This window comes from Hyla sarda, unplaced genomic scaffold, assembly GCF_029499605.1.
Source record: "Hyla sarda isolate aHylSar1 unplaced genomic scaffold, aHylSar1.hap1 scaffold_1977, whole genome shotgun sequence".
NCBI classification, from domain to species: Eukaryota; Metazoa; Chordata; class Amphibia; order Anura; family Hylidae; genus Hyla; species Hyla sarda.
In genome coordinates this window covers 1-21,852 of record NW_026608635.1, presented here as the reverse complement: position 1 = coordinate 21,852, position 21,852 = coordinate 1, and the positions used below count along the sequence as shown (strand labels likewise).

General features: G+C 46.1%; 9 non-coding genes and 1 pseudogene across 9 annotated transcripts; all 10 read right to left on the bottom strand.

Moving 5' to 3' along the window:
- Positions 1-1,310: 1,310 nt before the first annotated feature.
- On the bottom strand, positions 1,311-1,501 carry LOC130317158 (U2 spliceosomal RNA). The gene has a single exon (XR_008864334.1). It is a non-coding gene; the product is annotated as a U2 spliceosomal RNA (small nuclear RNA).
- Positions 1,502-3,585: 2,084 nt separating this feature from the next.
- Positions 3,586-3,776, bottom strand: LOC130317157 (U2 spliceosomal RNA). Its single transcript, XR_008864333.1, has one exon. It is a non-coding gene; the product is annotated as a U2 spliceosomal RNA (small nuclear RNA).
- Positions 3,777-5,865: 2,089 nt separating this feature from the next.
- Positions 5,866-6,056, bottom strand: LOC130317177 (U2 spliceosomal RNA). The gene has a single exon (XR_008864351.1). It is a non-coding gene; the product is annotated as a U2 spliceosomal RNA (small nuclear RNA).
- A 2,086-nt stretch (positions 6,057-8,142) lies between these two features.
- LOC130317184 (U2 spliceosomal RNA) lies at positions 8,143-8,333 on the bottom strand. The gene has a single exon (XR_008864357.1). It is a non-coding gene; the product is annotated as a U2 spliceosomal RNA (small nuclear RNA).
- Positions 8,334-10,423: 2,090 nt separating this feature from the next.
- On the bottom strand, positions 10,424-10,614 carry LOC130317183 (U2 spliceosomal RNA). The gene has a single exon (XR_008864356.1). It is a non-coding gene; the product is annotated as a U2 spliceosomal RNA (small nuclear RNA).
- Positions 10,615-12,705: 2,091 nt separating this feature from the next.
- On the bottom strand, positions 12,706-12,897 carry LOC130317181 (U2 spliceosomal RNA). The gene has a single exon (XR_008864355.1). It is a non-coding gene; the product is annotated as a U2 spliceosomal RNA (small nuclear RNA).
- Positions 12,898-13,588: 691 nt separating this feature from the next.
- On the bottom strand, positions 13,589-13,748 carry LOC130317182 (U2 spliceosomal RNA; annotated as a pseudogene).
- A 2,096-nt stretch (positions 13,749-15,844) lies between these two features.
- LOC130317180 (U2 spliceosomal RNA) lies at positions 15,845-16,035 on the bottom strand. Its single transcript, XR_008864354.1, has one exon. It is a non-coding gene; the product is annotated as a U2 spliceosomal RNA (small nuclear RNA).
- A 2,085-nt stretch (positions 16,036-18,120) lies between these two features.
- Positions 18,121-18,311, bottom strand: LOC130317168 (U2 spliceosomal RNA). The gene has a single exon (XR_008864343.1). It is a non-coding gene; the product is annotated as a U2 spliceosomal RNA (small nuclear RNA).
- A 2,094-nt stretch (positions 18,312-20,405) lies between these two features.
- Positions 20,406-20,596, bottom strand: LOC130317156 (U2 spliceosomal RNA). The gene has a single exon (XR_008864332.1). It is a non-coding gene; the product is annotated as a U2 spliceosomal RNA (small nuclear RNA).
- Between the last annotated feature and the right edge of the window lie 1,256 nt (positions 20,597-21,852).

Here is a 21,852-nt window from a genome sequence, read left to right as displayed (position 1 = left end):
TGAGTGACATCACAGCACAGTGCTAAGGCTCCTGGGCCTGGACACAGCAGCGGCTGCAATATCTCAACGGAGAATACGTTTATATCTATGTGTGTGTGTGCGCATATATATATATATATATATATATATATATATATATATTTCTCCGCCGAAATCACTTTTAAACCCATTTCCACCTTTTTTTCCCTTCTCTTCCTCTTACTTTTTTTTCACGTTTTTTTACGTTTTTCTCCTTTTCGCCTCTTTTCTGGGCGTATTATTCTTCTTTTTCTTCTTTTTTTTCGTCTAATGCATACCCCATCAGTGCAGCAATGCTTATTCAATACCGCCAGCAGATGGAGACACTGGGGGATAATTTTCTAAGGATTTATACTGATTTTTCCTGTCTGAATTTGTCGCACAGAAAGTTGCAGGCCAAATATGTGTGACATTTCTGCGACTTTAGCTTCTAGAGCATTTTTACAACATTATACATAGGTGCTGAATACATAAAAAGCGACTGTTCAGCGACAGACAAGTCGCATCGGCTGAAAGTAGGCCAGAATGTCAGTCCATGTTGGAGCAGGTTTAGATACAGTCTAAAGCATAGATCTCAAAGTCTGTGCACAGAATTTAGCAAGGGCCTCGCACCTTCTGATGCATCAGGTAGGTGCACAATAGCATAGCCTAACCCTCTGTACTTTGGTCTATATTGATGCGGGACATAGACAGCCAGCTGATGACCAATCCATTAGTGCAATGGATGGCTGGAAGCATTTGTCTTTGCCTTTGCAATACCACAGAAGCAATGCATGGTCAATGTACAGCAATGACACACCTGTGTGAACAGCCAGGAGACCCCCCCCCCATGTTATGTTACATAGTTACATAGTTAGTACGGTCGAAAAAAGACATATGTCCATCAAGTTCAACCAGGGAATTAAGGGGTAGGGGTGTGGCGCGATATTGGGGAAGGGATGAGATTTTATATTTCTTCATAAGCATTAATCTTATTTTGTCAATTAGGAACATTCAGCACCCACCCGCTATCAAGGCAGCTGCCTATCATGTCATGCCCTACCTGCACAGGTGTGCTGGCTACTCAAATGATCCAATTAAGGAGGCCATTTAGTCAGCAGCAGCAGAAGTCCTGTGCCTGGACGCTCCAACAGGGGCCAGACACAAGCAGAAGCAGAAGCAGCAGAAGCAGCAGCAGCACCACCTTTTGTTTTTTGGCTGCAGCAGCAGCAAGGCCCACAGGGCTGGCTAGCTGGCTAGCCAGCAAGCAGGTAGCAATGAAAGTAGGAATCTTTCTTTTTAACCCTGTAAGGGGGTGGTGCACTGTACCCGAAGATACTGCCATATCGGGTCAATGCATAGGGCGACGGAAGCAAGCTTCGAAATCGGCCCCCGTTCTCAAAAATCCATTTAATATATGGTCCCCAGATAGGGGACGTATCAGATATTAAACTGATAAGAACAGATACTACACTTGATCTTAGCCAAAAGGCCGAGAAGCGATAACCGTGAAAGGGGCGGGCCCAACAAGGTCCCCTTCATGGGCACTATCACTGCTTGCTGTCAGGGAGGCTGCCAGACAATTTTCCATGCACACTCTGGGCTGGGGGGCAGTCAACCACCAGTACACACAGCAGAACCTAAACCCATACCATTATTGCTAAGCAGCAAGACAGGGGCCCATTGCACTCCCACGGGGCCTTTTTAAATGCAATCCATAACCCGGATTTGCCAGGAACCCTTCTTACTCCTCCTACTTGCATGTGACACTGGGCTTAGGATCTGCATAGGAAACACACACACAAGCACACACCTACCTTTGTTGCCTGCAGATGCCTCCTTGGCTGTCCCCAAACGGTATCAAACCAACACCCACGGGAAGCTGTAAGCATAGAGGACATGCCTGCACCCCATTGGACTTACCTGTGTGGGTTAAATCCGGGTTATTTGACAACCTATGGCGGTGATGGTTCTGCTCAGGCAGAGCAGTGCTGATGCTCCTCATAAAGCTGTCGCTGCTGTGAAGGTTCTAGGTGACATCACAAATCCCTATGGTTACATACACAACAAAGCTGGGTTGTTGTTGTTTACACTCTGCAAGGCCTGTGGAAGTGAGTGACATCATAGCACTGTAGTTCTGAGGGTTCAAGATGGATGCAACAATCTCCTGTTGCTTCTATGAAGGCCGTAATAGACGACATCACCAAACAGCTCCATAGTCACATACACAGCAAAGGAGAGATGTTGTTTACACCTAGTGATGTCAGTGGTATTGAGTGACATCACAGCACAGTGCTAAGGCTCCTGGGCCTGGACACAGCAGCGGCTGCAATATCTCAACGGAGAATACGTTTATATCTATGTGTGTGTGTGCGCATATATATATATATATATATATATATATATATATATATATATTTCTCCGCCGAAATCACTTTTAAACCCATTTCCACCTTTTTTTCCCTTCTCTTCCTCTTACTTTTTTTTCACGTTTTTTTACGTTTTTCTCCTTTTCGCCTCTTTTCTGGGCGTATTATTCTTCTTTTTCTTCTTTTTTTTCGTCTAATGCATACCCCATCAGTGCAGCAATGCTTATTCAATACCGCCAGCAGATGGAGACACTGGGGGATAATTTTCTAAGGATTTATACTGATTTTTCCTGTCTGAATTTGTCGCACAGAAAGTTGCAGGCCAAATATGTGTGACATTTCTGCGACTTTAGCTTCTAGAGCATTTTTACAACATTATACATAGGTGCTGAATACATAAAAAGCGACTGTTCAGCGACAGACAAGTCGCATCGGCTGAAAGTAGGCCAGAATGTCAGTCCATGTTGGAGCAGGTTTAGATACAGTCTAAAGCATAGATCTCAAAGTCTGTGCACAGAATTTAGCAAGGGCCTCGCACCTTCTGATGCATCAGGTAGGTGCACAATAGCATAGCCTAACCCTCTGTACTTTGGTCTATATTGATGCGGGACATAGACAGCCAGCTGATGACCAATCCATTAGTGCAATGGATGGCTGGAAGCATTTGTCTTTGCCTTTGCAATACCACAGAAGCAATGCATGGTCAATGTACAGCAATGACACACCTGTGTGAACAGCCAGGAGACCCCCCCCCCCATGTTATGTTACATAGTTACATAGTTAGTACGGTCGAAAAAAGACATATGTCCATCAAGTTCAACCAGGGAATTAAGGGGTAGGGGTGTGGCGCGATATTGGGGAAGGGATGAGATTTTATATTTCTTCATAAGCATTAATCTTATTTTGTCAATTAGGAACATTCAGCACCCACCCGCTATCAAGGCAGCTGCCTATCATGTCATGCCCTACCTGCACAGGTGTGCTGGCTACTCAAATGATCCAATTAAGGAGGCCATTTAGTCAGCAGCAGCAGAAGTCCTGTGCCTGGACGCTCCAACAGGGGCCAGACACAAGCAGAAGCAGAAGCAGCAGAAGCAGCAGCAGCACCACCTTTTGTTTTTTGGCTGCAGCAGCAGCAAGGCCCACAGGGCTGGCTAGCTGGCTAGCCAGCAAGCAGGTAGCAATGAAAGTAGGAATCTTTCTTTTTAACCCTGTAAGGGGGTGGTGCACTGTACCCGAAGATACTGCCATATCGGGTCAATGCATAGGGCGACGGAAGCAAGCTTCGAAATCGGCCCCCGTTCTCAAAAATCCATTTAATATATGGTCCCCAGATAGGGGACGTATCAGATATTAAACTGATAAGAACAGATACTACACTTGATCTTAGCCAAAAGGCCGAGAAGCGATAACCGTGAAAGGGGCGGGCCCAACAAGGTCCCCTTCATGGGCACTATCACTGCTTGCTGTCAGGGAGGCTGCCAGACAATTTTCCATGCACACTCTGGGCTGGGGGGCAGTCAACCACCAGTACACACAGCAGAACCTAAACCCATACCATTATTGCTAAGCAGCAAGACAGGGGCCCATTGCACTCCCACGGGGCCTTTTTAAATGCAATCCATAACCCGGATTTGCCAGGAACCCTTCTTACTCCTCCTACTTGCATGTGACACTGGGCTTAGGATCTGCATAGGAAACACACACACAAGCACACACCTACCTTTGTTGCCTGCAGATGCCTCCTTGGCTGTCCCCAAACGGTATCAAACCAACACCCACGGGAAGCTGTAAGCATAGAGGACATGCCTGCACCCCATTGGACTTACCTGTGTGGGTTAAATCCGGGTTATTTGACAACCTATGGCGGTGATGGTTCTGCTCAGGCAGAGCAGTGCTGATGCTCCTCATAAAGCTGTCGCTGCTGTGAAGGTTCTAGGTGACATCACAAATCCCTATGGTTACATACACAACAAAGCTGGGTTGTTGTTGTTTACACTCTGCAAGGCCTGTGGAAGTGAGTGACATCATAGCACTGTAGTTCTGAGGGTTCAAGATGGATGCAACAATCTCCTGTTGCTTCTATGAAGGCCGTAATAGACGACATCACCAAACAGCTCCATAGTCACATACACAGCAAAGGAGAGATGTTGTTTACACATAGTGATGTCAGTGGTATTGAGTGACATCACAGCACAGTGCTAAGGCTCCTGGGCCTGGACACAGCAGCGGCTGCAATATCTCAACGGAGAATACGTTTATATCTATGTGTGTGTGTGCGCATATATATATATATATATATATATATATATATATATATATATATATATTTCTCCGCCGAAATCACTTTTAAACCCATTTCCACCTTTTTTTCCCTTCTCTTCCTCTTACTTTTTTTTCACGTTTTTTTACGTTTTTCTCCTTTTCGCCTCTTTTCTGGGCGTATTATTCTTCTTTTTCTTCTTTTTTTTCGTCTAATGCATACCCCATCAGTGCAGCAATGCTTATTCAATACCGCCAGCAGATGGAGACACTGGGGGATAATTTTCTAAGGATTTATACTGATTTTTCCTGTCTGAATTTGTCGCACAGAAAGTTGCAGGCCAAATATGTGTGACATTTCTGCGACTTTAGCTTCTAGAGCATTTTTACAACATTATACATAGGTGCTGAATACATAAAAAGCGACTGTTCAGCGACAGACAAGTCGCATCGGCTGAAAGTAGGCCAGAATGTCAGTCCATGTTGGAGCAGGTTTAGATACAGTCTAAAGCATAGATCTCAAAGTCTGTGCACAGAATTTAGCAAGGGCCTCGCACCTTCTGATGCATCAGGTAGGTGCACAATAGCATAGCCTAACCCTCTGTACTTTGGTCTATATTGATGCGGGACATAGACAGCCAGCTGATGACCAATCCATTAGTGCAATGGATGGCTGGAAGCATTTGTCTTTGCCTTTGCAATACCACAGAAGCAATGCATGGTCAATGTACAGCAATGACACACCTGTGTGAACAGCCAGGAGACCCCCCCCCCATGTTATGTTACATAGTTACATAGTTAGTACGGTCGAAAAAAGACATATGTCCATCAAGTTCAACCAGGGAATTAAGGGGTAGGGGTGTGGCGCGATATTGGGGAAGGGATGAGATTTTATATTTCTTCATAAGCATTAATCTTATTTTGTCAATTAGGAACATTCAGCACCCACCCGCTATCAAGGCAGCTGCCTATCATGTCATGCCCTACCTGCACAGGTGTGCTGGCTACTCAAATGATCCAATTAAGGAGGCCATTTAGTCAGCAGCAGCAGAAGTCCTGTGCCTGGACGCTCCAACAGGGGCCAGACACAAGCAGAAGCAGAAGCAGCAGAAGCAGCAGCAGCACCACCTTTTGTTTTTTGGCTGCAGCAGCAGCAAGGCCCACAGGGCTGGCTAGCTGGCTAGCCAGCAAGCAGGTAGCAATGAAAGTAGGAATCTTTCTTTTTAACCCTGTAAGGGGGTGGTGCACTGTACCCGAAGATACTGCCATATCGGGTCAATGCATAGGGCGACGGAAGCAAGCTTCGAAATCGGCCCCCGTTCTCAAAAATCCATTTAATATATGGTCCCCAGATAGGGGACGTATCAGATATTAAACTGATAAGAACAGATACTACACTTGATCTTAGCCAAAAGGCCGAGAAGCAATAACCGTGAAAGGGGCGGGCCCAACAAGGTCCCCTTCATGGGCACTATCACTGCTTGCTGTCAGGGAGGCTGCCAGACAATTTTCCATGCACACTCTGGGCTGGGGGGCAGTCAACCACCAGTACACACAGCAGAACCTAAACCCATACCATTATTGCTAAGCAGCAAGACAGGGGCCCATTGCACTCCCACGGGGCCTTTTTAAATGCAATCCATAACCCGGATTTGCCAGGAACCCTTCTTACTCCTCCTTCTTGCATGTGACACTGGGCTTAGGATCTGCATAGGAAACACACACACAAGCACACACCTACCTTTGTTGCCTGCAGATGCCTCCTTGGCTGTCCCCAAACGGTATCAAACCAACACCCACGGGAAGCTGTAAGCATAGAGGACATGCCTGCACCCCATTGGACTTACCTGTGTGGGTTAAATCCGGGTTATTTGACAACCTATGGCGGTGATGGTTCTGCTCAGGCAGAGCAGTGCTGATGCTCCTCATAAAGCTGTCGCTGCTGTGAAGGTTCTAGGTGACATCACAAATCCCTATGGTTACATACACAACAAAGCTGGGTTGTTGTTGTTTACACTCTGCAAGGCCTGTGGAAGTGAGTGACATCATAGCACTGTAGTTCTGAGGGTTCAAGATGGATGCAACAATCTCCTGTTGCTTCTATGAAGGCCGTAATAGACGACATCACCAAACAGCTCCATAGTCACATACACAGCAAAGGAGAGATGTTGTTTACACCTAGTGATGTCAGTGGTATTGAGTGACATCACAGCACAGTGCTAAGGCTCCTGGGCCTGGACACAGCAGCGGCTGCAATATCTCAACGGAGAATACGTTTATATATATGTGTGTGTGTGCGCGTATATATATATATATATATATATATATATATATATATATATATTTCTCCGCCGAAATCACTTTTAAACCCATTTCCACCTTTTTTTCCCTTCTCTTCCTCTTACTTTTTTTTCACGTTTTTTTACGTTTTTCTCCTTTTCGCCTCTTTTCTGGGCGTATTATTCTTCTTTTTCTTCTTTTTTTTCGTCTAATGCATACCCCATCAGTGCAGCAATGCTTATTCAATACCGCCAGCAGATGGAGACACTGGGGGATAATTTTCTAAGGATTTATACTGATTTTTCCTGTCTGAATTTGTCGCACAGAAAGTTGCAGGCCAAATATGTGTGACATTTCTGCGACTTTAGCTTCTAGAGCATTTTTACAACATTATACATAGGTGCTGAATACATAAAAAGCGACTGTTCAGCGACAGACAAGTCGCATCGGCTGAAAGTAGGCCAGAATGTCAGTCCATGTTGGAGCAGGTTTAGATACAGTCTAAAGCATAGATCTCAAAGTCTGTGCACAGAATTTAGCAAGGGCCTCGCACCTTCTGATGCATCAGGTAGGTGCACAATAGCATAGCCTAACCCTCTGTACTTTGGTCTATATTGATGCGGGACATAGACAGCCAGCTGATGACCAATCCATTAGTGCAATGGATGGCTGGAAGCATTTGTCTTTGCCTTTGCAATACCACAGAAGCAATGCATGGTCAATGTACAGCAATGACACACCTGTGTGAACAGCCAGGAGACCCCCCCCCCCATGTTATGTTACATAGTTACATAGTTAGTACGGTCGAAAAAAGACATATGTCCATCAAGTTCAACCAGGGAATTAAGGGGTAGGGGTGTGGCGCGATATTGGGGAAGGGATGAGATTTTATATTTCTTCATAAGCATTAATCTTATTTTGTCAATTAGGAACATTCAGCACCCACCCGCTATCAAGGCAGCTGCCTATCATGTCATGCCCTACCTGCACAGGTGTGCTGGCTACTCAAATGATCCAATTAAGGAGGCCATTTAGTCAGCAGCAGCAGAAGTCCTGTGCCTGGACGCTCCAACAGGGGCCAGACACAAGCAGAAGCAGAAGCAGCAGAAGCAGCAGCAGCACCACCTTTTGTTTTTTGGCTGCAGCAGCAGCAAGGCCCACAGGGCTGGCTAGCTGGCTAGCCAGCAAGCAGGTAGCAATGAAAGTAGGAATCTTTCTTTTTAACCCTGTAAGGGGGTGGTGCACTGTACCCGAAGATACTGCCATATCGGGTCAATGCATAGGGCGACGGAAGCAAGCTTCGAAATCGGCCCCCGTTCTCAAAAATCCATTTAATATATGGTCCCCAGATAGGGGACGTATCAGATATTAAACTGATAAGAACAGATACTACACTTGATCTTAGCCAAAAGGCCGAGAAGCGATAACCGTGAAAGGGGCGGGCCCAACAAGGTCCCCTTCATGGGCACTATCACTGCTTGCTGTCAGGGAGGCTGCCAGACAATTTTCCATGCACACTCTGGGCTGGGGGGCAGTCAACCACCAGTACACACAGCAGAACCTAAACCCATACCATTATTGCTAAGCAGCAAGACAGGGGCCCATTGCACTCCCACGGGGCCTTTTTAAATGCAATCCATAACCCGGATTTGCCAGGAACCCTTCTTACTCCTCCTACTTGCATGTGACACTGGGCTTAGGATCTGCATAGGAAACACACACACAAGCACACACCTACCTTTGTTGCCTGCAGATGCCTCCTTGGCTGTCCCCAAACGGTATCAAACCAACACCCACGGGAAGCTGTAAGCATAGAGGACATGCCTGCACCCCATTGGACTTACCTGTGTGGGTTAAATCCGGGTTATTTGACAACCTATGGCGGTGATGGTTCTGCTCAGGCAGAGCAGTGCTGATGCTCCTCATAAAGCTGTCGCTGCTGTGAAGGTTCTAGGTGACATCACAAATCCCTATGGTTACATACACAACAAAGCTGGGTTGTTGTTGTTTACACTCTGCAAGGCCTGTGGAAGTGAGTGACATCATAGCACTGTAGTTCTGAGGGTTCAAGATGGATGCAACAATCTCCTGTTGCTTCTATGAAGGCCGTAATAGACGACATCACCAAAAAGCTCCATAGTCACATACACAGCAAAGGAGAGATGTTGTTTACACCTAGTGATGTCAGTGGTATTGAGTGACATCACAGCACAGTGCTAAGGCTCCTGGGGCTGGACACAGCAGCGGCTGCAATATCTCAACGGAGAATACGTTTATATCTATGTGTGTGTGTGTGCGCATATATATATATATATATATATATATATATATATATATATATATTTCTCCGCCGAAATCACTTTTAAACCCATTTCCACCTTTTTTTCCCTTCTCTTCCTCTTACTTTTTTTTCACGTTTTTTTACGTTTTTCTCCTTTTCGCCTCTTTTCTGGGCGTATTATTCTTCTTTTTCTTCTTTTTTTTCGTCTAATGCATACCCCATCAGTGCAGCAATGCTTATTCAATACCGCCAGCAGATGGAGACACTGGGGGATAATTTTCTAAGGATTTATACTGATTTTTCCTGTCTGAATTTGTCGCACAGAAAGTTGCAGGCCAAATATGTGTGACATTTCTGCGACTTTAGCTTCTAGAGCATTTTTACAACATTATACATAGGTGCTGAATACATAAAAAGCGACTGTTCAGCGACAGACAAGTCGCATCGGCTGAAAGTAGGCCAGAATGTCAGTCCATGTTGGAGCAGGTTTAGATACAGTCTAAAGCATAGATCTCAAAGTCTGTGCACAGAATTTAGCAAGGGCCTCGCACCTTCTGATGCATCAGGTAGGTGCACAATAGCATAGCCTAACCCTCTGTACTTTGGTCTATATTGATGCGGGACATAGACAGCCAGCTGATGACCAATCCATTAGTGCAATGGATGGCTGGAAGCATTTGTCTTTGCCTTTGCAATACCACAGAAGCAATGCATGGTCAATGTACAGCAATGACACACCTTTGTGAACAGCCAGGAGACCCCCCCCCCCCCATGTTATGTTACATAGTTACATAGTTAGTACGGTCGAAAAAAGACATATGTCCATCAAGTTCAACCAGGGAATTAAGGGGTAGGGGTGTGGCGCGATATTGGGGAAGGGATGAGATTTTATATTTCTTCATAAGCATTAATCTTATTTTGTCAATTAGGAACATTCAGCACCCACCCGCTATCAAGGCAGCTGCCTATCATGTCATGCCCTACCTGCACAGGTGTGCTGGCTACTCAAATGATCCAATTAAGGAGGCCATTTAGTCAGCAGCAGCAGAAGTCCTGTGCCTGGACGCTCCAACAGGGGCCAGACACAAGCAGAAGCAGAAGCAGCAGAAGCAGCAGCAGCACCACCTTTTGTTTTTTGGCTGCAGCAGCAGCAAGGCCCACAGGGCTGGCTAGCTGACTAGCCAGCAAGCAGGTAGCAATGAAAGTAGGAATCTTTCTTTTTAACCCTGTAAGGGGGTGGTGCACTGTACCCGAAGATACTGCCATATCGGGTCAATGCATAGGGCGACGGAAGCAAGCTTCGAAATCGGCCCCCGTTCTCAAAAATCCATTTAATATATGGTCCCCAGATAGGGGACGTATCAGATATTAAACTGATAAGAACAGATACTACACTTGATCTTAGCCAAAAGGCCGAGAAGCGATAACCGTGAAAGGGGCGGGCCCAACAAGGTCCCCTTCATGGGCACTATCACTGCTTGCTGTCAGGGAGGCTGCCAGACAATTTTCCATGCACACTCTGGGCTGGGGGGCAGTCAACCACCAGTACACACAGCAGAACCTAAACCCATACCATTATTGCTAAGCAGCAAGACAGGGGCCCATTGCACTCCCACGGGGCCTTTTTAAATGCAATCCATAACCCGGATTTGCCAGGAACCCTTCTTACTCCTCCTACTTGCATGTGACACTGGGCTTAGGATCTGCATAGGAAACACACACACAAGCACACACCTACCTTTGTTGCCTGCAGATGCCTCCTTGGCTGTCCCCAAACGGTATCAAACCAACACCCACGGGAAGCTGTAAGCATAGAGGACATGCCTGCACCCCATTGGACTTACCTGTGTGGGTTAAATCCGGGTTATTTGACAACCTATGGCGGTGATGGTTCTGCTCAGGCAGAGCAGTGCTGATGCTCCTCATAAAGCTGTCGCTGCTGTGAAGGTTCTAGGTGACATCACAAATCCCTATGGTTACATACACAACAAAGCTGGGTTGTTGTTGTTTACACTCTGCAAGGCCTGTGGAAGTGAGTGACATCATAGCACTGTAGTTCTGAGGGTTCAAGATGGATGCAACAATCTCCTGTTGCTTCTATGAAGGCCGTAATAGACGACATCACCAAACAGCTCCATAGTCACATACACAGCAAAGGAGAGATGTTGTTTACACCTAGTGATGTCAGTGGTATTGAGTGACATCACAGCACAGTGCTAAGGCTCCTGGGCCTGGACACAGCAGCGGCTGCAATATCTCAACGGAGAATACGTTTATATCTATGTGTGTGTGTGCGCATATATATATATATATATATATATATATATATATATATATATATATTTCTCCGCCGAAATCACTTTTAAACCCATTTCCACCTTTTTTTCCCTTCTCTTCCTCTTACTTTTTTTTCACGTTTTTTTACGTTTTTCTCCTTTTCGCCTCTTTTCTGGGCGTATTATTCTTCTTTTTCTTCTTTTTTTTTCGTCTAATGCATACCCCATCAGTGCAGCAATGCTTATTCAATACCGCCAGCAGATGGAGACACTGGGGGATAATTTTCTAAGGATTTATACTGATTTTTCCTGTCTGAATTTGTCGCACAGAAAGTTGCAGGCCAAATATGTGTGACATTTCTGCGACTTTAGCTTCTAGAGCATTTTTACAACATTATACATAGGTGCTGAATACATAAAAAGCGACTGTTCAGCGACAGACAAGTCGCATCGGCTGAAAGTAGGCCAGAATGTCAGTCCATGTTGGAGCAGGTTTAGATACAGTCTAAAGCATAGATCTCAAAGTCTGTGCACAGAATTTAGCAAGGGCCTCGCACCTTCTGATGCATCAGGTAGGTGCACAATAGCATAGCCTAACCCTCTGTACTTTGGTCTATATTGATGCGGGACATAGACAGCCAGCTGATGACCAATCCATTAGTGCAATGGATGGCTGGAAGCATTTGTCTTTGCCTTTGCAATACCACAGAAGCAATGCATGGTCAATGTACAGCAATGACACACCTGTGTGAACAGCCAGGAGACCCCCCCCCCCCCATGTTATGTTACATAGTTACATAGTTAGTACGGTCGAAAAAAGACATATGTCCATCAAGTTCAACCAGGGAATTAAGGGGTAGGGGTGTGGCGTGATATTGGGGAAGGGATGAGATTTTATATTTCTTCATAAGCATTAATCTTATTTTGTCAATTAGGAACATTCAGCACCCACCCGCTATCAAGGCAGCTGCCTATCATGTCATGCCCTACCTGCACAGGTGTGCTGGCTACTCAAATGATCCAATTAAGGATGCCATTTAGTCAGCAGCAGCAGAAGTCCTGTGCCTGGACGCTCCAACAGGGGCCAGACACAAGCAGAAGCAGAAGCAGCAGAAGCAGCAGCAGCACCACCTTTTGTTTTTTGGCTGCAGCAGCAGCAAGGCCCACAGGGCTGGCTAGCTGGCTAGCCAGCAAGCAGGTAGCAATGAAAGTAGGAATCTTTCTTTTTAACCCTGTAAGGGGGTGGTGCACTGTACCCGAAGATACTGCCATATCGGGTCAATGCATAGGGCGACGGAAGCAAGCTTCGAAATCGGCCCCCGTTCTCAAAAATCCATTTAATATATGGTCCCCAGATAGGGGACGTATCAGATATTAAACTGATAAGAACAGATTTTTTTTTTTTTTTTTTTTTTTTTTATCTAAAGCCGAGGAACGTGCTTTCGATTCACCCAAAGTGCAAGAAAAGTGCAAACGTGTTACACTAAAAAAACGTGCACAAAGGATGCGGTCTATCGCAAGCCCTTCTCCGATAGGAGAGAGGCCCCCCAACAAACCTTACCCTTCGCCTCCGGACCAAAAGGTACCTGCGAGGTTCCAGGTTCGATGTCCCTTTTCGCCGAAGCTACTAGGGGACCACAAATGCTCCCGGCATCCCCCTTGGCGTTTGCCAAGGTATCTGCCCGCAGAGCCGATTACGGTAGGTACCCTGCCAAAGCAGGAGTACCTGGGGTGTTTGCAGGGAGGTGCGGAACCTAATGGCCACACACACCTCCCCTAGACCGCCAGGAGGGACACCCAGAAGGGCTACCGCATCCTGACATCCTGTGAACACACAACACGCAAAAAGTGACACAGTGAGACAAAAAAAGAAATAAATAAGTGAATGTGTGCAGATATACTGCCCGGACATCCGGCCGGATCTATAAAAATTTCTCTGATCCTAGCCAGAAGGCCGGGAATCAAGAGGTGAGTGCCACAAGGTGAAGAGATTATGGTGCCCGTGCTTCAACTCAGTGAGCCTATTCTCCCAGTGAGTTTCGGCACCTCGGGGTCACCACTCCCCGAGGCACAAAAGTACCTCGGCTCTAGACCCTCTCAGCCTCATGGCGAGACCCGGAGGGAACAGGTCACATCGGGGCAGCCGTCGAGCTGATTCCTCAGAACCAGCCCCGGAAAGCCCTGGTACACCTGCATCCTCCATGCAGCACCCATCCCCACCAGCATGAAAACTGATAAGAACAGATACTACACTTGATCTTAGCCAAAAGGCCGAGAAGCGATAACCGTGAAAGGGGCGGGCCCAACAAGGTCCCCTTCATGGGCACTATCACTGCTTGCTGTCAGGGAGGCTGCCAGACAATTTTCCATGCACACTCTGGGCTGGGGGGCAGTCAACCACCAGTACACACAGCAGAACCTAAACCCATACCATTATTGCTAAGCAGCAAGACAGGGGCCCATTGCACTCCCACGGGGCCTTTTTAAATGCAATCCATAACCCGGATTTGCCAGGAACCCTTCTTACTCCTCCTACTTGCATGTGACACTGGGCTTAGGATCTGCATAGGAAACACACACACAAGCACACACCTACCTTTGTTGCCTGCAGATGCCTCCTTGGCTGTCCCCAAACGGTATCAAACCAACACCCACGGGAAGCTGTAAGCATAGAGGACATGCCTGCACCCCATTGGACTTACCTGTGTGGGTTAAATCCGGGTTATTTGACAACCTATGGCGGTGATGGTTCTGCTCAGGCAGAGCAGTGCTGATGCTCCTCATAAAGCTGTCGCTGCTGTGAAGGTTCTAGGTGACATCACAAATCCCTATGGTTACATACACAACAAAGCTGGGTTGTTGTTGTTTACACTCTGCAAGGCCTGTGGAAGTGAGTGACATCATAGCACTGTAGTTCTGAGGGTTCAAGATGGATGCAACAATCTCCTGTTGCTTCTATGAAGGCCGTAATAGACGACATCACCAAACAGCTCCATAGTCACATACACAGCAAAGGAGAGATGTTGTTTACACCTAGTGATGTCAGTGGTATTGAGTGACATCACAGCACAGTGCTAAGGCTCCTGGGCCTGGACACAGCAGCGGCTGCAATATCTCAACGGAGAATACGTTTATATCTATGTGTGTGTGTGCGCATATATATATATATATATATATATATATATATATATATATATATATATATATATTTCTCCGCCGAAATCACTTTTAAACCCATTTCCACCTTTTTTTCCCTTCTCTTCCTCTTACTTTTTTTTCACGTTTTTTTACGTTTTTCTCCTTTTCGCCTCTTTTCTGGGCGTATTATTCTTCTTTTTCTTCTTTTTTTTCGTCTAATGCATACCCCATCAGTGCAGCAATGCTTATTCAATACCGCCAGCAGATGGAGACACTGGGGGATAATTTTCTAAGGATTTATACTGATTTTTCCTGTCTGAATTTGTCGCACAGAAAGTTGCAGGCCAAATATGTGTGACATTTCTGCGACTTTAGCTTCTAGAGCATTTTTACAACATTATACATAGGTGCTGAATACATAAAAAGCGACTGTTCAGCGACAGACAAGTCGCATCGGCTGAAAGTAGGCCAGAATGTCAGTCCATGTTGGAGCAGGTTTAGATACAGTCTAAAGCATAGATCTCAAAGTCTGTGCACAGAATTTAGCAAGGGCCTCGCACCTTCTGATGCATCAGGTAGGTGCACAATAGCATAGCCTAACCCTCTGTACTTTGGTCTATATTGATGCGGGACATAGACAGCCAGCTGATGACCAATCCATTAGTGCAATGGATGGCTGGAAGCATTTGTCTTTGCCTTTGCAATACCACAGAAGCAATGCATGGTCAATGTACAGCAATGACACACCTGTGTGAACAGCCAGGAGACCCCCCCCCCCATGTTATGTTACATAGTTACATAGTTAGTACGGTCGAAAAAAGACATATGTCCATCAAGTTCAACCAGGGAATTAAGGGGTAGGGGTGTGGCGCGATATTGGGGAAGGGATGAGATTTTATATTTCTTCATAAGCATTAATCTTATTTTGTCAATTAGGAACATTCAGCACCCACCCGCTATCAAGGCAGCTGCCTATCATGTCATGCCCTACCTGCACAGGTGTGCTGGCTACTCAAATGATCCAATTAAGGAGGCCATTTAGTCAGCAGCAGCAGAAGTCCTGTGCCTGGACGCTCCAACAGGGGCCAGACACAAGCAGAAGCAGAAGCAGCAGAAGCAGCAGCAGCACCACCTTTTGTTTTTTGGCTGCAGCAGCAGCAAGGCCCACAGGGCTGGCTAGCTGGCTAGCCAGCAAGCAGGTAGCAATGAAAGTAGGAATCTTTCTTTTTAACCCTGTAAGGGGGTGGTGCACTGTACCCGAAGATACTGCCATATCGGGTCAATGCATAGGGCGACGGAAGCAAGCTTCGAAATCGGCCCCCGTTCTCAAAAATCCATTTAATATATGGTCCCCAGATAGGGGACGTATCAGATATTAAACTGATAAGAACAGATACTACACTTGATCTTAGCCAAAAGGCCGAGAAGCGATAACCGTGAAAGGGGCGGGCCCAACAAGGTCCCCTTCATGGGCACTATCACTGCTTGCTGTCAGGGAGGCTGCCAGACAATTTTCCATGCACACTCTGGGCTGGGGGGCAGTCAACCACCAGTACACACAGCAGAACCTAAACCCATACCATTATTGCTAAGCAGCAAGACAGGGGCCCATTGCACTCCCACGGGGCCTTTTTAAATGCAATCCATAACCCGGATTTGCCAGGAACCCTTCTTACTCCTCCTACTTGCATGTGACACTGGGCTTAGGATCTGCATAGGAAACACACACACAAGCACACACCTACCTTTGTTGCCTGCAGATGCCTCCTTGGCTGTCCCCAAACGTTATCAAACCAACACCCACGGGAAGCTGTAAGCATAGAGGACATGCCTGCACCCCATTGGACTTACCTGTGTGGGTTAAATCCGGGTTATTTGACAACCTATGGCGGTGATGGTTCTGCTCAGGCAGAGCAGTGCTGATGCTCCTCATAAAGCTGTCGCTGCTGTGAAGGTTCTAGGTGACATCACAAATCCCTATGGTTACATACACAACAAAGCTGGGTTGTTGTTGTTTACACTCTGCAAGGCCTGTGGAAGTGAGTGACATCATAGCACTGTAGTTCTGAGGGTTCAAGATGGATGCAACAATCTCCTGTTGCTTCTATGAAGGCCGTAATAGACGACATCACCAAACAGCTCCATAGTCACATACACAGCAAAGGAGAGATGTTGTTTACACCTAGTGATGTCAGTGGTATTGAGTGACATCACAGCACAGTGCTAAGGCTCCTGGGCCTGGACACAGCAGCGGCTGCAATATCTCAACGGAGAATACGTTTATATCTATGTGTGTGTGTGCGCATATATATATATATATATATATATATATATATATATATATATTTCTCCGCCGAAATCACTTTTAAACCCATTTCCACCTTTTTTTCCCTTCTCTTCCTCTTACTTTTTTTTCACGTTTTTTTACGTTTTTCTCCTTTTCGCCTCTTTTCTGGGCGTATTATTCTTCTTTTTCTTCTTTTTTTTCGTCTAATGCATACCCCATCAGTGCAGCAATGCTTATTCAATACCGCCAGCAGATGGAGACACTGGGGGATAATTTTCTAAGGATTTATACTGATTTTTCCTGTCTGAATTTGTCGCACAGAAAGTTGCAGGCCAAATATGTGTGACATTTCTGCGACTTTAGCTTCTAGAGCATTTTTACAACATTATACATAGGTGCTGAATACATAAAAAGCGACTGTTCAGCGACAGACGAGTCGCATCGGCTGAAAGTAGGCCAGAATGTCAGTCCATGTTGGAGCAGGTTTAGATACAGTCTAAAGCATAGATCTCAAAGTCTGTGCACAGAATTTAGCAAGGGCCTCGCACCTTCTGATGCATCAGGTAGGTGCACAATAGCATAGCCTAACCCTCTGTACTTTGGTCTATATTGATGCGGGACATAGACAGCCAGCTGATGACCAATCCATTAGTGCAATGGATGGCTGGAAGCATTTGTCTTTGCCTTTGCAATACCACAGAAGCAATGCATGGTCAATGTACAGCAATGACACACCTGTGTGAACAGCCAGGAGACCCCCCCCCCCCATGTTATGTTACATAGTTACATAGTTAGTACGGTCGAAAAAAGACATATGTCCATCAAGTTCAACCAGGGAATTAAGGGGTAGGGGTGTGGCGCGATATTGGGGAAGGGATGAGATTTTATATTTCTTCATAAGCATTAATCTTATTTTGTCAATTAGGAACATTCAGCACCCACCCGCTATCAAGGCAGCTGCCTATCATGTCATGCCCTACCTGCACAGGTGTGCTGGCTACTCAAATGATCCAATTAAGGAGGCCATTTAGTCAGCAGCAGCAGAAGTCCTGTGCCTGGACGCTCCAACAGGGGCCAGACACAAGCAGAAGCAGAAGCAGCAGAAGCAGCAGCAGCACCACCTTTTGTTTTTTGGCTGCAGCAGCAGCAAGGCCCACAGGGCTGGCTAGCTGGCTAGCCAGCAAGCAGGTAGCAATGAAAGTAGGAATCTTTCTTTTTAACCCTGTAAGGGGGTGGTGCACTGTACCCGAAGATACTGCCATATCGGGTCAATGCATAGGGCGACGGAAGCAAGCTTCGAAATCGGCCCCCGTTCTCAAAAATCCATTTAATATATGGTCCCCAGATAGGGGACGTATCAGATATTAAACTGATAAGAACAGATACTACACTTGATCTTAGCCAAAAGGCCGAGAAGCGATAACCGTGAAAGGGGCGGGCCCAACAAGGTCCCCTTCATGGGCACTATCACTGCTTGCTGTCAGGGAGGCTGCCAGACAATTTTCCATGCACACTCTGGGCTGGGGGGCAGTCAACCACCAGTACACACAGCAGAACCTAAACCCATACCATTATTGCTAAGCAGCAAGACAGGGGCCCATTGCACTCCCACGGGGCCTTTTTAAATGCAATCCATAACCCGGATTTGCCAGGAACCCTTCTTACTCCTCCTACTTGCATGTGACACTGGGCTTAGGATCTGCATAGGAAACACACACACAAGCACACACCTACCTTTGTTGCCTGCAGATGCCTCCTTGGCTGTCCCCAAACGGTATCAAACCAACACCCACGGGAAGCTGTAAGCATAGAGGACATGCCTGCACCCCATTGGACTTACCTGTGTGGGTTAAATCCGGGTTATTTGACAACCTATGGCGGTGATGGTTCTGCTCAGGCAGAGCAGTGCTGATGCTCCTCATAAAGCTGTCGCTGCTGTGAAGGTTCTAGGTGACATCACAAATCCCTATGGTTACATACACAACAAAGCTGGGTTGTTGTTGTTTACACTCTGCAAGGCCTGTGGAAGTGAGTGACATCATAGCACTGTAGTTCTGAGGGTTCAAGATGGATGCAACAATCTCCTGTTGCTTCTATGAAGGCCGTAATAGACGACATCACCAAACAGCTCCATAGTCACATACACAGCAAAGGAGAGATGTTGTTTACACCTAGTGATGTCAGTGGTATTGAGTGACATCACAGCACAGTGCTAAGGCTCCTGGGCCTGGACACAGCAGCGGCTGCAATATCTCAACGGAGAATACGTTTATATCTATGTGTGTGTGTGCGCATATATATATATATATATATATATATATATATATATATATATATATTTCTCCGCCGAAATCACTTTTAAACCCATTTCCACCTTTTTTTCCCTTCTCTTCCTCTTACTTTTTTTTCACGTTTTTTTACGTTTTTCTCCTTTTCGCCTCTTTTCTGGGCGTATTATTCTTCTTTTTCTTCTTTTTTTTCGTCTAATGCATACCCCATCAGTGCAGCAATGCTTATTCAATACCGCCAGCAGATGGAGACACTGGGGGATAATTTTCTAAGGATTTATACTGATTTTTCCTGTCTGAATTTGTCGCACAGAAAGTTGCAGGCCAAATATGTGTGACATTTCTGCGACTTTAGCTTCTAGAGCATTTTTACAACATTATACATAGGTGCTGAATACATAAAAAGCGACTGTTCAGCGACAGACAAGTCGCATCGGCTGAAAGTAGGCCAGAATGTCAGTCCATGTTGGAGCAGGTTTAGATACAGTCTAAAGCATAGATCTCAAAGTCTGTGCACAGAATTTAGCAAGGGCCTCGCACCTTCTGATGCATCAGGTAGGTGCACAATAGCATAGCCTAACCCTCTGTACTTTGGTCTATATTGATGCGGGACATAGACAGCCAGCTGATGACCAATCCATTAGTGCAATGGATGGCTGGAAGCATTTGTCTTTGCCTTTGCAATACCACAGAAGCAATGCATGGTCAATGTACAGCAATGACACACCTGTGTGAACAGCCAGGAGACCCCCCCCCCCATGTTATGTTACATAGTTACATAGTTAGTACGGTCGAAAAAAGACATATGTCCATCAAGTTCAACCAGGGAATTAAGGGGTAGGGGTGTGGCGCGATATTGGGGAAGGGATGAGATTTTATATTTCTTCATAAGCATTAATCTTATTTTGTCAATTAGGAACATTCAGCACCCACCCGCTATCAAGGCAGCTGCCTATCATGTCATGCCCTACCTGCACAGGTGTGCTGGCTACTCAAATGATCCAATTAAGGAGGCCATTTAGTCAGCAGCAGCAGAAGTCCTGTGCCTGGACGCTCCAACAGGGGCCAGACACAAGCAGAAGCAGAAGCAGCAGAAGCAGCAGCAGCACCACCTTTTGTTTTTTGGCTGCAGCAGCAGCAGCAGCAAGGCCCACAGGGCTGGCTAGCTGGCTAGCCAGCAAGCAGGTAGCAATGAAAGTAGGAATCTTTCTTTTTAACCCTGTAAGGGGGTGGTGCACTGTACCCGAAGATACTGCCATATCGGGTCAATGCATAGGGCGACGGAAGCAAGCTTCGAAATCGGCCCCCGTTCTCAAAAATCCATTTAATATATGGTCCCCAGATAGGGGACGTATCAGATATTAAACTGATAAGAACAGATACTACACTTGATCTTAGCCAAAAGGCCGAGAAGCGATAACCGTGAAAGGGGCGGGCCCAACAAGGTCCCCTTCATGGGCACTATCACTGCTTGCTGTCAGGGAGGCTGCCAGACAATTTTCCATGCACACTCTGGGCTGGGGGGCAGTCAACCACCAGTACACACAGCAGAACCTAAACCCATACCATTATTGCTAAGCAGCAAGACAGGGGCCCATTGCACTCCCACGGGGCCTTTTTAAATGCAATCCATAACCCGGATTTGCCAGGAACCCTTCTTACTCCTCCTACTTGCATGTGACACTGGGCTTAGGATCTGCATAGGAAACACACACACAAGCACACACCTACCTTTGTTGCCTGCAGATGCCTCCTTGGCTGTCCCCAAACGGTATCAAACCAACACCCACGGGAAGCTGTAAGCATAGAGGACATGCCTGCACCCCATTGGACTTACCTGTGTGGGTTAAATCCGGGTTATTTGACAACCTATGGCGGTGATGGTTCTGCTCAGGCAGAGCAGTGCTGATGCTCCTCATAAAGCTGTCGCTGCTGTGAAGGTTCTAGGTGACATCACAAATCCCTATGGTTACATACACAACAAAGCTGGGTTGTTGTTGTTTACACTCTGCAAGGCCTGTGGAAGTGAGTGACATCATAGCACTGTAGTTCTGAGGGTTCAAGATGGATGCAACAATCTCCTGTTGCTTCTATGAAGGCCGTAATAGACGACATCACCAAACAGCTCCATAGTCACATACACAGCAAAGGAGAGATGTTGTTTACACCTAGTGATGTCAGTGGTATTGAGTGACATCACAGCACAGTGCTAAGGCTCCTGGGCCTGGACACAGCAGCGGCTGCAATATCTCAACGGAGAATACGTTTATATCTATGTGTGTGTGTGCGCATATATATATATATATATATATATATATATATATATATATATTTCTCCGCCGAAATCACTTTTAAACCCATTTCCACCTTTTTTTCCCTTCTCTTCCTCTTACTTTTTTTTCACGTTTTTTTACGTTTTTCTCCTTTTCGCCTCTTTTCTGGGCGTATTATTCTTCTTTTTCTTCTTTTTTTTCGTCTAATGCATACCCCATCAGTGCAGCAATGCTTATTCAATACCGCCAGCAGATGGAGACACTGGGGGATAATTTTCTAAGGATTTATACTGATTTTTCCTGTCTGAATTTGTCGCACAGAAAGTTGCAGGCCAAATATGTGTGACATTTCTGCGACTTTAGCTTCTAGAGCATTTTTACAACATTATACATAGGTGCTG